The sequence below is a fragment of the Haliotis rufescens genome, unplaced genomic scaffold (assembly GCF_023055435.1).
Source record: "Haliotis rufescens isolate VD_foot unplaced genomic scaffold, xgHalRufe1.0.p SCAF_2, whole genome shotgun sequence".
NCBI classification, from domain to species: Eukaryota; Metazoa; Mollusca; class Gastropoda; order Lepetellida; family Haliotidae; genus Haliotis; species Haliotis rufescens.
In genome coordinates, this window is record NW_025963890.1 from 61,780,161 (window position 1) to 61,796,289 (window position 16,129).

The 16,129-nt window shown below is 39.3% G+C and overlaps 1 protein-coding gene across 5 annotated transcripts in view; it reads left to right on the forward strand.

Annotated features, from left to right (window-relative positions):
- LOC124142441 (tyrosine-protein phosphatase Lar-like) overlaps nucleotides 1–16,129 on the forward strand; it is a 483,544-nt gene that overhangs the window by 156,223 nt on the left and 311,192 nt on the right. For all 5 annotated transcript variants that reach the window (XM_046510959.2, XM_046510976.2, XM_046510967.2 and 2 more), the window contains one exon: nucleotides 9,026–9,177. The gene's annotated coding sequence lies outside the window, so the exon portion shown is untranslated. The remainder of the gene's footprint in view (nucleotides 1–9,025; nucleotides 9,178–16,129) is intronic.

Genomic DNA, 16,129 nt, shown 5'->3' on the forward strand with positions numbered 1-16,129 from the left:
GAGGTAGGGTGTCCAATTTGACTGATGGAGGTCAGGTGTCCAATTTGATTGATGTAGGTCGGGTGTCTCTGAGATTGATGTAGGTCGGGTGTCTCTGAGATTGATGTAGGTCGGGTGTCTCTGAGATTGATGTAGGTTGGGTGTCTCTGAGATTGATGTAGGTCGGATGTCGCTGAGAATGATGAATGTCGGGTGTCGCTGAGAATGATGAATGTCGGGTGTCTCTGAGATTGATGAAGGTCGGGTGTCTCTGAGATTGATGTAGGTTGGGTGTCTCTGAGATTGATGTAGGTCGGGTGTCTCTGAGATTGATGTAGGTTGGGTGTCTCTGAGATTGATGTAGGTCGGGTGTCTCTGAGATTGATGTAGGTCGGGTGTCTCTGAGATTGATGTAGGTTGGGTGTCTCTGAGATTGATGTAGGTTGGGTGTCTCTGAGATTGATGTAGGTTGGGTGTCTCTGAGATTGATGTAGGTCGGGTGTCTCTGAGATTGATGTAGGTCGGAGGTCTCTGAGACTGATGTAGGTCGGGTGTCTCTGAGATTGATGTAGGTCGGGTGTCTCTGAGAATGATGAAGGTCGGGTGTCTCTGAGATTGATGTAGGTCGGGTGTCTCTGAGATTGAAGTAGGTCGGGTGTCTCTGAAATTGATGTAGGTCGGGTGTCTCTGAGATTGATGTAGGTTGGGTGTCTCTGAGATTGATGTAGGTTGGGTGTCTCTGAGATTGATGTAGGTTGGGTGTCTCTGAGATTGATGTAGGTCGGGTGTCTCTGAGATTGATGTAGGTCGGAGGTCTCTGAGACTGATGTAGGTCGGGTGTCTCTGAGATTGATGTAGGTCGGGTGTCTCTGAGAATGATGAAGGTCGGGTATCTCTGAGACTGATGTAGGTGGCCTTTTGAACATTCCAGGTAGAGCATCAGTGAAAGGATGCCTGCAGTGAAAGGTTCACAATAATAGCTGTGTAGCTTTACCATTTACCCTCGTATTTCATCACCTCTGATCAGCACGGGATTGGTAAGTGCAGGACTGCTGCTCGGCCATTGTGCAAGGTTGCTGGAAGCCAGGGATAGTGTGCATAACATTCCTGATGCTGCTGCACTGTTGGCTCCCCAGTATGTCATGATGGAGGTGTGTGCTTGCTGGATCGAAATGTCAGTTGGGCATGTCTTGGTTTCATGTCTGAAAGCGATCTGGTTCTGTGCAGTTCATGAATTGTGTTCATCATAGAAGAATATAGTGACATGATTGGTTCAGGTCCATGTACACTTCTCGTGTAGCCGCAGACTGGATATGGTGTTATATGTGTTATGCATCAACCTAAGTTTCTGGTTACAAAAGAAACAAGTTCTCTGTGGTAAACTATTAATGTTTTTGGGGTAATTCATAGACTTTTAGGCTATGGAATCCATGAAATGTGAACACTTAGGAAAATATACACATCTGGCAGCAATCAAATTTCACGGAATTGTATAATGTGGACAGGTAACTGCAAGATTTGGATATAGTTGAAACTATAAAAAAGTTAAAACATGTGAAATACATTGGTCATTCTAGATTTATTGACCATTGGAGTTCCATGGCCTTGTTCAACCTGAACCTGATTCTGTCAAGGATCTGTTGCTGTTTGTGAACTTGAACATTAGATGCATGTTTTGAAGGGGCACCAAAAACATTCCTTGTGAACTGGGCCAGGGCGGAATATTTTGCTTAACCATGACCTTTCTTTCACAAAGAAAACATTTGCATACTATTCTCCTTACAACTTGTAATTACAATCATGTGAGAAGGAACACATGTAGAAGTGGTAGATGCCATCTATACCACCTATACCCAGATAGGCTAATGGCCATTTCCCTCCATTAATCTCAATCTCACAAGCGTACCCAGACCTGTTATCAACTGAAACCTTGGCAATAGTTGTCTTGCTCTGCAAAAGCGTCACCTTGATTGGTGTGGAGAAGGAAATGTGGGGATTTGGTTCTGAAATGTTGATTCAATGATCTTAGGATATTGTCTCCCAGACCCTGGTGAATAAATTAAAGACTGAACCCAACTCAAGTCTAGAATGATTTGGCAAGTCTAGATTGCCTCAGCTCAAGGCCTAAAATTATACATTGTTCTAGGCTCCATTTAGATTTTATTTTTGATTTGTTGATACATGTATATATTTTTAGATATGATAACTTTATGTCTGGGACCACATGCTAGTTTATTATAGTCCGTATTGTACTGTTTAAACTTGTACTGAACCTTGACTGTGGAATAAATGTATTTTTTTAAAACAAAACTAGATTGTATAAAAGCAAGTCTAGCCTATCTTTACCACAATCGGCGTTGGGAAAGTATAGTTTTATAGGAGAGAAACATGTTATAGATATATGAGATTGTTATGTTTCATTTGTTTGTTGTTTAAAGCCGCACTCAGCAATATTCCAGCTATATGACAGCGGTCTGTAAATTACCAAGTCTGGACGAGACAATCCAGTGATTGACATCATAAGCATCTATTCATGCAATTGGGATACGATGGCATGCATCATCAACCAAGTCAGCGAGCCTGACCACCTGATCCCGTTAGTCGCCTTTTACGGCAAGCATGGCTTGCTGAAGACTTATTCTACTGTGGATCTTCATGAAAGTGTTATATTTCAAGATGCCCACTTACTTCCAGTGTTAATGACACAATGCACACTATCTACAATCCAAATCCTCACTATTACACCTGGAGCTCAACAATGTCCTTCCTGCTCTGAATCAACAAACCACCTCTCTACAACCCCAAACCTCTCTCATGTTTTAAACTATGGTCTATGAAATCTTTTATAACACAATACCTATGTGGAAATGAGTTAGTGAGTATGGATTTACTCAGCTTTCAGCAATGTTGCACTTAAAGCATAGTTCCAGCAATATGACATAGGGACACCAGAAATGGGCTTCACACATTGCACCCATGTGGAGAATTGAACCTAGGTCTTTGGTGAGATGATCGAACGCTTTAACCACTAGGCTACCCCACCGTCCTGTTTTGAAATAGTAAGTAAATAATTATCATTTGCTTATGGAGAAGGTTGGGTGAAAACATTTTGTATTAGAAATGGACAATTAATATACAGAAGATAATTTGATGATACTTTCTTGTATTTTGAGAGATTCTTATAAAACCTTTTCAAATATGGAAACAGATTTCAAAATTGCCATTTTGGTTTCAAGAAAATATGTATTTCCATTAGGGCTGGGACGATACACCAACTTTGTGATACGATATGTATCACGATAGCTTGTTCACGATCTGATACGTATCACGATACTTACATGTGCTCTTATCTGTGATGTGTAAGCCATCTTTTTCATAAACAAGATGGCCAAATACCTGGCACACTGATGATTTACAGTTGGCAGTGTCAGGTATGGCACAAAGATGAAAATATTTACGTTTCCACCACTCTTTTTCACTGATAGTTTGTGTTAGGTGTAATATTTAAAAAAGAATACATTGAAGGTACGAATTGATGCTTTTTACTTAGTGTGCGATTGTGATTGCTACTTGCATCGAGAAGTAAAAATCGCGATCGACGGATGCATCAGTCTATCGTCCCACAACTAATGTTTATATAGAAATACTTATGAATGATAAGAATCTTCATAAGAAAAGTAATTACCAAAACCAAGATGTTAATATTGCCCTTCAATCTGTATCGTTCTTTTTGTGTTTTTAAGATAGATTTTGCAACTCAGCATGAAATATGATGATGTATAATCTCGTGACATTTCTCTTTACTGTAAGAAAGCAACATATTGCATGCAAATATTGCAGATTCTTTTATACAAGTATTTATGTAAGACACATGGCTACCTAGTGTAAAGTTTGTGAGAGAAAATATTATCACTTGAAATGGTAGACGTTTTATAAGATCGTAACCCTTTGATGTTATACTCTGTATTTCATCTCGGGTTTATATCAAAGACATGTTGATAGGAAAACGTTATCGCACCCATGGTTAAAAGACATACTAGATACTGATATATTGGATGTAGTTTACACATGCTTCTTAGCTGGCTATCTCCTTGGAGATAGTTGTATCTGCGCTAGTATCACCACATGCTCGTTGGGAGTACACCAATATGTCTTCATTTTAAATGGAAAATGTTTTAAAGATCAGGAAGTGCACTGACATTTGTTTAACTTAAATGTTTAAACTGCTCATTAATAAGAATTTGAATCTCTCGAAGGATTTAGATTCAATTTGATGAAGTGTTGAGGAAAGAAATTAGGTTTAGAAAGTGATACATAACCTGTCACTATGATAAGCTCTGGGGAGATTATGGGAGGAAATTAAATCCCAGAATCTCGTGGTAGGATTATGGGAATGCGGTTTGTAAGGACGTTTGTTTATACATCACACATGTATTTGATTGTTTCTTGGCTTATTAATCCATGCCACGTGAGTAACAGAATATGCAGGAGACGGGAAATGTGTTATCTTTAATATTTAAGGTAAATAATTTTTTATTTTTCTCTCCGGAAATGTTCAAATTAGATGTGAGAGTAAACACATATTGCTCATATCATTTGACCCGTGAAGATCCGGGGTAGAATAGGCCTTCTTAAACCCATGCTTTTCGTAAGAGGTGACTAACAGGATTGTGCGGTCTGGCTCGCTGACTTGGATGATGCATGTCATTGTATCCCAATTGCATGGATCGATGCTCATGATGTCAATCGCTGGATTGTTTGGTTCAGACTCGATTATTTACAGACCGCTGCCATATAGCTGGAATATTGCTGAGTGCGGCGTTAAACAACAAACGAACAAACAAAACTCTATGTGTGTCATGACAGAGATAAGTATTGGAACATGAAAGAATTGGGTGATCCTTAACTTCTTTTGTGTAGTATAGCATCTTTTATTAATGGAAACTGAAATCTAACTTCTGTTGGCATGGCTATGGTATTTTAATACAGAATAGATGTGTTTCTGAAATCCTATTCTTCACAGATAAATGCCCCTGCCATATGACTAATGTAAGTCTAATCCCAATCTGACACCACAAAACCAATTACTTGATGGTCCTAGGACATGATTCTCCCAGAAGACCTGGCCATGTGCTTCAGTTTAACCCTGTAGTCACCACCTCCATCTATACCATGTCAAACACTGATCATGTATAATGTAAGGCTAGAACACAAAACCTACAACTAGTAGTCCTAGACCTGGTTCCACTGCAAGACCCTGGCCATGAGCTTCAGTTTAACCCTGTAATCACCACCTCGGTCCATACCTTGTCAAACACTGTTCATGTATAATGTAAGGCTACAACACAAAACCAACTCCTGGATGGTCCTAGGACCTGGTTCTGCTACAAGACCCTGGCCATGAGCTTCAGTTTAACCCTGTAATCACCACCTCGGTCCATACCTTGTCAAACACTGTTCATGTATAATGTAAGGCTACAACACAAAACCAACTCCTGGATGGTCCTAGGACCTGGTTCTGCTACAAGACCCTGGCCATGCGCTTCAGTTTAACCCTGTAGTCACCACCTCCATCTATACCATGTCAAACACTGATCATGTATAATGTAAGGCTAGAACACAAAACCTACTACTTGATGGTCCTAGGACATGATTCTTCCAGAAGACCTGGCCATCAGCTTCAGTTTAACCCTGTAGTCACCACCTCCATCTATACCATGTCAAACACTGTTCATGTATAATGTAAGACTACAACACAAAACCAACTCCTGGATCGTCCTAGGACCTGGTTCTGCTACAAGACCCTGGCCATCAGCTTCAGTTTAACCCAGTAATTACCACCTAGGTCCATACCTTGTCAAACACTGTTCATGTATAATGTAAGGCTAGAACACAAAACCTACAACTAGATGGTCCTAGGACCTGGTTCTGCTACAAGACCCTGGCCATGAGCTTCAGTTTAACCCTGTAATCACCACCTCGGTCCATACCTTGTCAAACACTGTTCATGTATAATGTAAGGCTACAACACAAAACCAACTCCTGGATGGTCCTAGGACCTGGTTCTGCTACAAGTCCCTGGCCATGCGCTTCAGTTTAACCCTGTAGTCACCACCTCCATCTATACCATGTCAAACACTGATCATGTATAATGTAAGGCTAGAACACAAAACCTACTACTTGATGGTCCTAGGACATGATTCTTCCAGAAGACCTGGCCATCAGCTTCAGTTTAACCCTGTAGTCACCACCTCCATCTATACCATGTCAAACACTGTTCATGTATAATGTAAGACTACAACACAAAACCAACTCCTGGATCGTCCTAGGACCTGGTTCTGCTACAAGACCCTGGCCATCAGCTTCAGTTTAACCCTGTAATCGCCACCTCGGTCCATACCTTGTCAAACACTGTTCATGTATAATGTAAGACTACAACGCAAAACCAACTCCTGGATCGTCCTAGGACCTGGTTCTGCTACAAGACCCTGGCCATCAGCTTCAGTTTAACCCAGTAATCACCACCTCCCTACCCTGCACACCTCACACATGTATGGCACGCTTATTGCACTATTTAGGTCTTAGTTTACATTTCATCGCTTCCATCTGTACGCCTACTGAAGCAGAGATAGCCTATTGTTGTTCCTAGGCTGGCAGAAGGCATTTACGTTTCACTGTCTATCTCAGTAATGTTTTTTCCCCCAATGCAGTTGGTCCACACTGGTCTGTTTCTAATTTCCTATTTTGTTTGTTTTCGGACAAACGGTAGACATGAGCGGAAGATGGTTTGATTTAGTGTTGATATTTCCGTTGTTTTTTGCCCTGCTTGTTTCTGACATGTTTTGCACTGGTTGAAAAACGCTGGGAGGAATTAGGTCATAGGTTTGAACTTGTGACCTGCAGCAATCAATACCAGATCAATGATTCCTCCAAGAACCTTGTTACGTGGAAGTCAACCTACCCGGTAGGTACCACCATATCAGCCCATAACAAATTTATGCTGACATTTGATAAGATTGCTCTTCATGTTATGGAGAAAGCTTACGCAGAGAAGAAAAATAATCGGAACACTTGATAATAATAATTCATCAATTCTCAATAAACTTAAATAATAGATGGGAAAATATAATCATTTGACATTGAGAGGATAATATGTTAATCTCATCGAGCGATGGGACAAAGTTGATCCAGTTTTGATTCCTGATATGGGTACAATGTGTGAAGCCCATTTCTGGTTCCCCTGCCGTGATATTGCTAGAATATTACTAATAGGGTCATAAAACACCCACTCACTCACTACACCCGTGAAGATCTGGGGTAGAATAGGTCTTCAGCAACCAATGCTTGCCGTAAAAGGCGACTACACTTGTCGTAAGAGGCGACTAACAGAATCGGGTGGGGGCTGACTTTGCTGATGAATGTCATCGATCCCAATTGTGATGATTGATGCTCATGACATCAATCACTGGATTATCTGGTCGAGACTTGATTATTTACATATAGCTGGAATATTAATGAGTTTGGCGTTAAACAACAAACCGCGCTCACTCACTCAATGTTTTTTGTATTTGTCAAATGTATGATTATATCCCAGAGATTTGTCTTTCAAAACTTCAATCTATTCCCTGAACAACACAAGTTTCTTGTTTTTCCAAATTCTAAAACACAGAGAATATTGAACGAAGGTTCACACGGTTATATGTTATGTTTTCTCAATTGAGTTTTTTCATCGCACTTCAAATATACCCAACAACCATGCAGCTAACTTACTTCAGTGTCACTAAAAACTTGTTGTTGTGTTTGCTGGAGCCACCATGTTGACTTGACTCTCTTTCGCCAGTCATCAGGAGCTGCATGTGTAAGGTCTTGTGCGAGGCAATGGAAACAGCAGGGTTGCTTGTGAAATGCTTATTTAACCTTGTTATGGCTGGATTTAATTGCGTGAGGACTTGTCAAAATCTCCATGCACTTGCTGTGGTTGAGACATTTGTGAACCTGAAATAACATCATGATTATTGGTGTGATTATGACAAGGGTCCCATTCTCCTGGAAAACAACGCTGGTTCAGACGCGTCCCTGTTCAGTCAGTCTGACCTGTAGATACGTTGTTTGTGTTGTTGAGGTTTGGGCTGAGAAACTTGATCACTAGCATGTTTTGTCTGGGGACATGTTGGTGAGAGAAAGCTGAGAAAGTGGCACATTGAAACAAAACCTGTCTGGAATATTGTCATCAAACATCCTATGTATATCTTCTCTCTAGAATCATAACATTTGGGATAGGGTGGTTGCTTTTAAAGTAACTCTGGGCAGATTCTTGGTTAGAATTGGTCACCAGCGACAATCCTATGGTTGCTGTACGAGGCAGTTTAGTGGATCAGTTGGTCAGGCTAGTTGAGTGTGTCAAATCGTACCCCAATGGCATGAATCTGCCTATATATTCTCTTTCCTTTTGGGGTGTTCCCGTCTCTTTTTGATATCCTAAGTACTGACGGGATAAGACCATGTATATTCTTATCCATTGACTTTCCACTTTAACAGTAGCGACTAAAGCCATTTCCATAATGATAAGAAATCTCTTCTAAAATCAGAGTCCATTGAACGATTCCTTCTATGTCATAAGCATGTGTTAATGAATCACAATGAAATATTGATGATACCAGGGTCCTGTTCCAGAAAGTGCATATGTCAAAGGATGAGAGTAACAATCGTCTCAGAGCTACAATCACATCGTAGAATGGAGCCCTGGTGTTTGGGAATCCAAACGTAAAACAAGTCAAATTTTGTTTTCAGAATCATTTCATTGGGGAACATAAAACAACCTCCTGGAGATGTGATACTCTTGGAATTGGTCTTTCCAGTAAAACAAGACTACATGTCACTCTTGTGAAATACTTTAATACAGCTTTGTCTGTTTCTTAGTAGTCTAGAGGGATAAGATATTTCTTGCCAGTTGTTACGCACCAGTTCATAGAGATCACTCCCATGGTGGTAACAACTGCCACCCAAAATACGTCTGACCTTGACCCTCTTGTCTCTGTGATTGCAGATCCCACAATGGATTATAAAGGCTGATGCTGGCGTCATGTAAAGACTGGGCTGCAATGGAGTTTGTATTAGGATAGTATACAACCCATCCCTCTGTCCCTCCTCATCGGAGTTACCTCCCCTTCAGCAGCTGTATGGTCACAACATACACAGGTATGTACCCCTTTTCGTCATTACTCGTTAAGAAATCCAGGTATGTACACCTGTTTATCATTACTCGTTAAGAAATCCAGGTATGTACCCCTTTTGTCCTTACTCATTAAGAAATCCAGGCATGTAGCCTTTTTGTCATTACTCGTTAAGAAATCCAGGTATGTACCCCTTTTGTCCTTACTCATTAAGAAATCCAGGTATGTACCCCTTTTGTCCTTACTCATTAAGAAATCCAGGCATGTACCCTTTTTGTCATTACTCGTAAAGAAATCCAGGTATGTACACCTGTTTGTCATTACTCGTAAAGAAATCCAGGTACGTGCACTTGTTTGTTGTTACTTGTTAAGAAATCCAGGTATTTATCTTTGTTTGTAAATACTCATTAAGAAATCCAGGTTTTTAATACAGCTGATTGTCAATACTCATTTAGAAATCCAGACTGGACTTATCAGTCATTTTCTTAAAAAAACTATTCCCCCAAACCCTATATAACATCTTTCCTTTATGTGATGTCATTTTCTCACCATGTCACAGTTGACACTTTTACTATACTGAGTGTTTGCTTACATGCCACACAAAAATTATTTACTCGTCACACAAAAATATTTGTGAAATTAAATGATTGAAACTCATAATGGTAAATTTTGTTCCATGTGTCAATCTATTTTATTAAAGATTAAAACTGTTGAGAACTTGAGAGACGTGGCAAAATTATTTGTTTGATTATGAAAAATTGTGTTTGATTGCTTGATCATTTTGACCTTACGATCAATCATGGATTACTTCAGTTATCGGAACACCACTGTTATTCAGCTCCTAAAATGTTAAGCCTCACAGTTAATCTTGCCGATACCTTTTGAGCTGAAAGTTGTATCCCTTGAACTAGCCATCATTGTGTGATGTCATCATTTTGAGAACAGATTATGCATGTGAAGATGTTTCTGTTTTGACAACATGTACAGGATGAAGACATGAGATATTCTGGATGATGGTCACCCTGGAAACGCTTGTTTGTTTTCTGTCTCATCTATGTATCTGTCGGCACGTGAATTTTGTTTAACTTTGTGACCGAGAAAGAATTCAAGTTGAAGTGATGTATATTTGTAATCTTGGGGAATAGATAGGAGGTATATATGGGGAGTTTTGTATTACAGGTTTGAAATTGTTGAAATCATGATAAATGTCAACTTTGCAACAAAAAACAAAACAAACCCAATCATGCTTTGAATCATGTACGTTTCAGCAACAGTATATTGTTTATAAGATAAATAATGGAATTCTTGTCATTTCAACCTGGATTCTTTTTCCAACATGACATTTCACATACTGTTCCTTTCTGACAGGCATTGTTTTCAGGATTGTGGGATGGTTTCTATAGCAACACAGAAAAGGTAAGTCAGGAACCATGGGGCAGTGTTCCAGATCTTCATCACCAAATATGAAATAAAAACAACTTGATCGATCATATTTAAAAAATACCAGTCAAAGATAGACACAGGTCACCAACTTTCAATAGTGAACATTTTTTAAAGGCAACAGCAGACATACATCCTCCAGCAATTATTTACAACCATTAAATGTTTCAAAAGGATTTGAAAATGATTTGATGTAAGTGCAAAACCCAAACACTTCAAATTGCATTCTTAAGAAGTCACACGTTTTTCAAATGTTTGTCGTCATCGGAGCGGAAGCTTTGGAGGCAGATGTTCCTCAAGTGTTACTAGCTGGGTTAGAAGCGCTGCCTCTGGAAGTTTTCTTCAACAGTTTGGCAAAAAATGTGGTTCGCATATAGATCCCTTACAGTTAAGTGGCATAGAGGTGAAAGCCGTCCTTGCTTCCCCTGGAATTCTGAGAGGCTTCCAAAAGGTGGTTTTAGGTGGCAAGTTGAAGAGAAAACAGCCCATGAAACTTTTTTAAGGAGTTACATTTGGCAGTTTTACAATACACTGCACGACAGCTTGATGTATAATGCTTGCTGCTTGTCACATAACATTTGCCTTGTCTTTCATATTTTGGGAAAATGAAAAACATTGTGAATGAATGTGTACAAATATCAGTTAATTAGCAACAGAAAATTGCAGCTGGACATTTTCATGATTTTATAAATTTATGTCAGTATCAGTACAAATTTTGAAAGGAATGCTTCGGACATTTTGTATGAAATTCAGTCATTGTCTTTGAATTTGAACTAATCTTTTAATATCTTAATATTGAAAAATTTCTTTTGATTGCATTAGTATTCTCACTTTCATTCGGCTTTTATACAAAATTGATTAATTTTTGTTTTACTTTGTGTGTGTTTTAACCCATTTGAAAATTGTTTGATGATTTGAAATGTAGAAGTGCTTCCGTTACCTTTTCATTACATAAGATCTGAGTTTTTTATACATACTTTTATTACCTTGTGATAGAAACCGTATAAGAAGTTGGTAACCTGTGTCTGTACTTTGTAACATATACTACTCAAAAGAAGTTAAGGATCACCCGATTCTTTCATAATGGTAAAGTAAATCTGTCATGACATAAGAGGTTACCTATAGTAATATGAAAGAATCGGGTGATCCTTAACTTCTTTTGAGTAGTATATGATAGAAAGATGTGATCTTGTACGCTGGTTACCTGTGAAGATCCAGGCTAGAAATGCTCTTCGTCAACCCATGCCTGTCATAAGAGGCGACTGATTAGATCAGGTGGTCTGGCTCGCTGGCTTGGTTGATGCTTGTCATCGTATCCCAAATGCATGGATACGATGCTCATGATGTCAATCAGTGGATTGTCTGGTCCAGACTTGATAACTTACATACCACCGTCCCATAGCTGGAATATTGCTGAGTGCGGCGTCAGACAACAAACAATCAATCGAGTAACACTGGTATTGAATTGTAAATGATTGATAACGTTTTATGTTAAAATCAACTCAGGATAGTACCAGTGTATAAGAGGAACTGATGTCTGCTTTTCAAAAAGAAGAATTATTCTGTGCGATGCAATTATCACCTTGACTACGTGTTGATGTATCTGCTGGAGTTCAGCCCTTGCGTTGTCTGTCTATCCATCAACAGACAAAGCTAAATACTACACCATGAGAAGTGCTTTCGGTACCTATAGCTTCAGAATGCAATCAGAACACCTCAAAACATTGTTCTACCAGCATTGAGGACAGGAGTTACACTGAACAACACTAAGTCAAGAAAAGAGAAGTCTGACATTAGACAGGTTCATTAACAAGAACCATCAACATGGACAAACAAGATGAATGATGCTTTTGACAGGTTTTACAGTTTTGAAAGTGTGAGATGCATGAAAATATCCTTTACCTATTTACATACAACAAAAAATGCTGGTTATTTCTTTTGACACTCCAAGGTTGAAAACACGTCTTGGTAACACGAAAGATAAAACTGAAGATAATTTGCCCATTAAGCATAGCAAATAGGGTTGTATATTTTTTTGTGTCAACTTCCATCCACTCCTGACAAGACAACTGACAAAATGTATTGTTGAGGAAAAAGTGTTTCTTTTAATTTGTTGACTTTTTGAAAAGATACAAGGTATAGATGTTATTGTTATTGACAGTGTCTGCCAGCTCAGTAGGCTTCATGACAATACCAGAGGATTTATTTAAGAAAACAATCATCCCCATTCGGTTCCCATCCCCTTCCATTCCCATCCCCTTCCATTCCCATCCCCTTCCATTCCCTTCCATTCCCATCCCCTTCCATACCCATCCCATCCCCTTCCATACCCATCCCATCCCATCCCATCCCATCCCATCCCCTTCATGGCTCAACCAGCTCGGAAACTTTGAGATTGGAAGGTTCCTCAGGCTTGAGGGGTCCTTTATAGAATTATTTATGCTGCCCAAAAATGTTAAGATCCACCCAATTCTTTGATATTACAACAGTAAACTGTCATGCCAAACCATTCTTCACATTTCTGTAGTTAATCTGTCATGCCATGACAGGGGTAGCCTAGTGGTTCGATTCCCAACATGGGTACAATGTGTGAAGCCCATTTCTGGTGTCCCAGCTGTGATATTGCTGGAATATTGCTAAAAGCAGTTAAAAACCATACTCGCTCAATCATGCCACGACAGATTACCTAAGGTAATGTGAAAGAATCAGGGGTCCTTCACCTTTTTTCACGTACAGTAAACTACGGTTATAACGAACACGCTTATAACGAACTAATGGATATAACGAACTAACTTTTTAGTCCTGACTATGTGCTGTAGTTATGCTGTATATATGCTTATAACGAATTACGGTTATAACGAACTAAAATTAGTTATAACCGTAGTTTACTGTAGTATTATTTTACTTTATACTTCCGTGTCAGGGGTTGTATGTTAGTGTCCCAGGGCAGCTATGAACGTGTTAGAGCGGAGCAGTATATTTGCCTGCACTGTCTCCAAGCATTATGTGAGGAATTGAATGCTTACATGATGTGGAGACTCTCACATCTACCTGTCAGTTCTTGTCTTTCTGCGTAATCTCTGCCTGATGTATTGACCTTCCCTAATGAGTTGCAACAAGTAGCATCATTGCAGAACTAGGTCTATCTGCTCCTCTAGGGCACGATAGCTCAGGTAGTCGTACAATGGAACTTAGTTAATCTAGTTTGGTTTCAAGATTGTTAATGTTCCAGACTAATGGAACGTTATTGATATTAACACTAACGAAAGACATTATCTGTATCGGAAAATGAAACCTGGTAGAGGTGTTGCTGTATGTTCCAACATTTTGTTTTCTATTTGGGTGTTAATATTGTTTTCAGTGATTTCCGTTTTACAATTTACAGGTATATATTATTTTTTGAAACAATATGTTGATTAGTCAAACTATTTGACATCCATTTTTGTTTTTGTTTTTTGGGGTCAGGAACATGTGATGCAAGTTTGTCTTGGAATATGTTTTCTTCTGAATCGTCATCCTTGAACTGCTCCATCCTCAGTAGTCCAGGGTATTATATCTCTATACTATTGTGATGAATACCCTGGATCCATTTGGTGACACAGCTTCATTTTTAGCCCAAACTCAAAATCATGATGCTCAAAATAGCTGTCCAGTCGAATCACTATTATGTGCGGGAGAATTTCTGTGTAAATTAGAGATTGGAGCACTGGAGGTGGTGACATTACTTTCAAAATAAAGATGTGGTGATGAATGGGTACGTGTTTATCAAAATACAATGGATATATGATTCACTGGAAACTCAAGGATGGATCTACTCCTACCCTTCTAATACCAGCCATTATCAATCCCATTTAAGCAAATGTATATGAGTAAATAAGAAGGTCAGTCACAACAGTTTCTTCAAATAATTGTTAAAAATATAGTTGCCCTCCTAATTCCTGCCGTTGCTGCAACAATGTGTAAGCATCTGTCCAGGTCGTGTCAGTATATGTTCCTTGATGAAAGTGTAGAAAACGCCATTCCCATGTTTTGAGGAGTTCATACCGGCCTGGCATATCTCATAGTCCTTGATTACTCAGAATTAATGCTGAGGCGGGCTGCAGACTGCCATGACATCCTTTTTCATCTCTCTTCTCATTGGATGATGTGGGAGAAGCTGTGGATTGTGTCATGAGTTTTTCCCCCATCTAACCATGAATATATTATGCAATAGTTTTCATTTCCAGCAAAATTATTTGCTGTTCTAGTTCGTTTATGTCCTAAATGAGGTTGATCAGTTGGAGACTTGGGTCAATATGGCTGATGGTGATCCTCAGAATGATAGGATTGCATGACGTTCATGCAGCAGTTGATGCTTGGGACATAGCTGAAGGAGGAATTTTGAAGGTTTCTTGTTTCTCTCTGTAAATTGATTTGATTTTGGAAGCTACTCAAGTCATGAACATTTTACTGGATTCCAGAGTTCTAAATGCTTCGATCAATAACAATTTGAGGTGGATTTCATTCTGCTAAAATCACTTTGCTACTGTTTTTAGCCAAACTGAACAAACCCGTCGCTATTCAGAAGAGAGAATGTATTTTAGTACCATAACCCATTGCAATGTTTCAAACTCCGATCCTCATTGCCTAAATCTAAATATTAATCCAAAACTGATCTGTCTTTTTATCAAGCTATCATTCTCCATAAATGCCCAACAGCCAAGAAATAAACCTCCCCAGTCAGGCATTTAAAGAAAATGTATGAAAAAGGTCAGTATAAAAGTTTAATAATTCCCTCAGGGCAGGCATACCATCACTGACTAAGCAATTACATGTAGTAACCTGGTGAGCAGACGGATTGAGCAGACGTAATATTGGCGGCCATTATTGAGAGTGGAGATTGTCTTCACCTGATGAAATCCTCTTCCCTCCAGTGATGTATTGTATCCGACAGCGGCGGTTACTTCATCTCATGGTCATAACACCTAGCCATGGGCTGTGAGGATGGAGCTGGGGCTGTTACTGACATAGCACTGCCGCCTCTGACTCCAGATGGAATATGTAATAATCATTGGGAAATTTTCTGTCTACCTGTCAGGGTCCTGCTTGGCAGTGCTGTTATGTGATGGAGAAGTTATTTGGTGGAGTGGGGGGCAATGGCCATGCTCCATGCCTTTAGAAACCTGGAATTACATCTAATTTGATGACACTTTGTTTTGAAGTGACGAGGAATTAATTCTTGCAATGGGTTGTGGACAAGTGATGAAAGAATAGATCTAGGTGCTGTGTTCTTGGAATGTTTGTGACTGACGAATGCAGTGGAATATCATGGCTGTATTTATGGTCTGCTTTATTTGATAAAGCTAACAATTTTGGAGAAAGGCCTGTAAAAACTGTGGATGAATTTTATTTATTTTTGGTGCCATCATTGTTGTTCATAGCTGGATGTCATAATGTGAAAGTCATCTTTTTCAAAGTTGGACAAGATTAATGTTTTGTAGGATGTGGAGAAAAGGTTAAACAAGGGCCTCGTGTCACAAAGCATTTGTGGTGCTGCA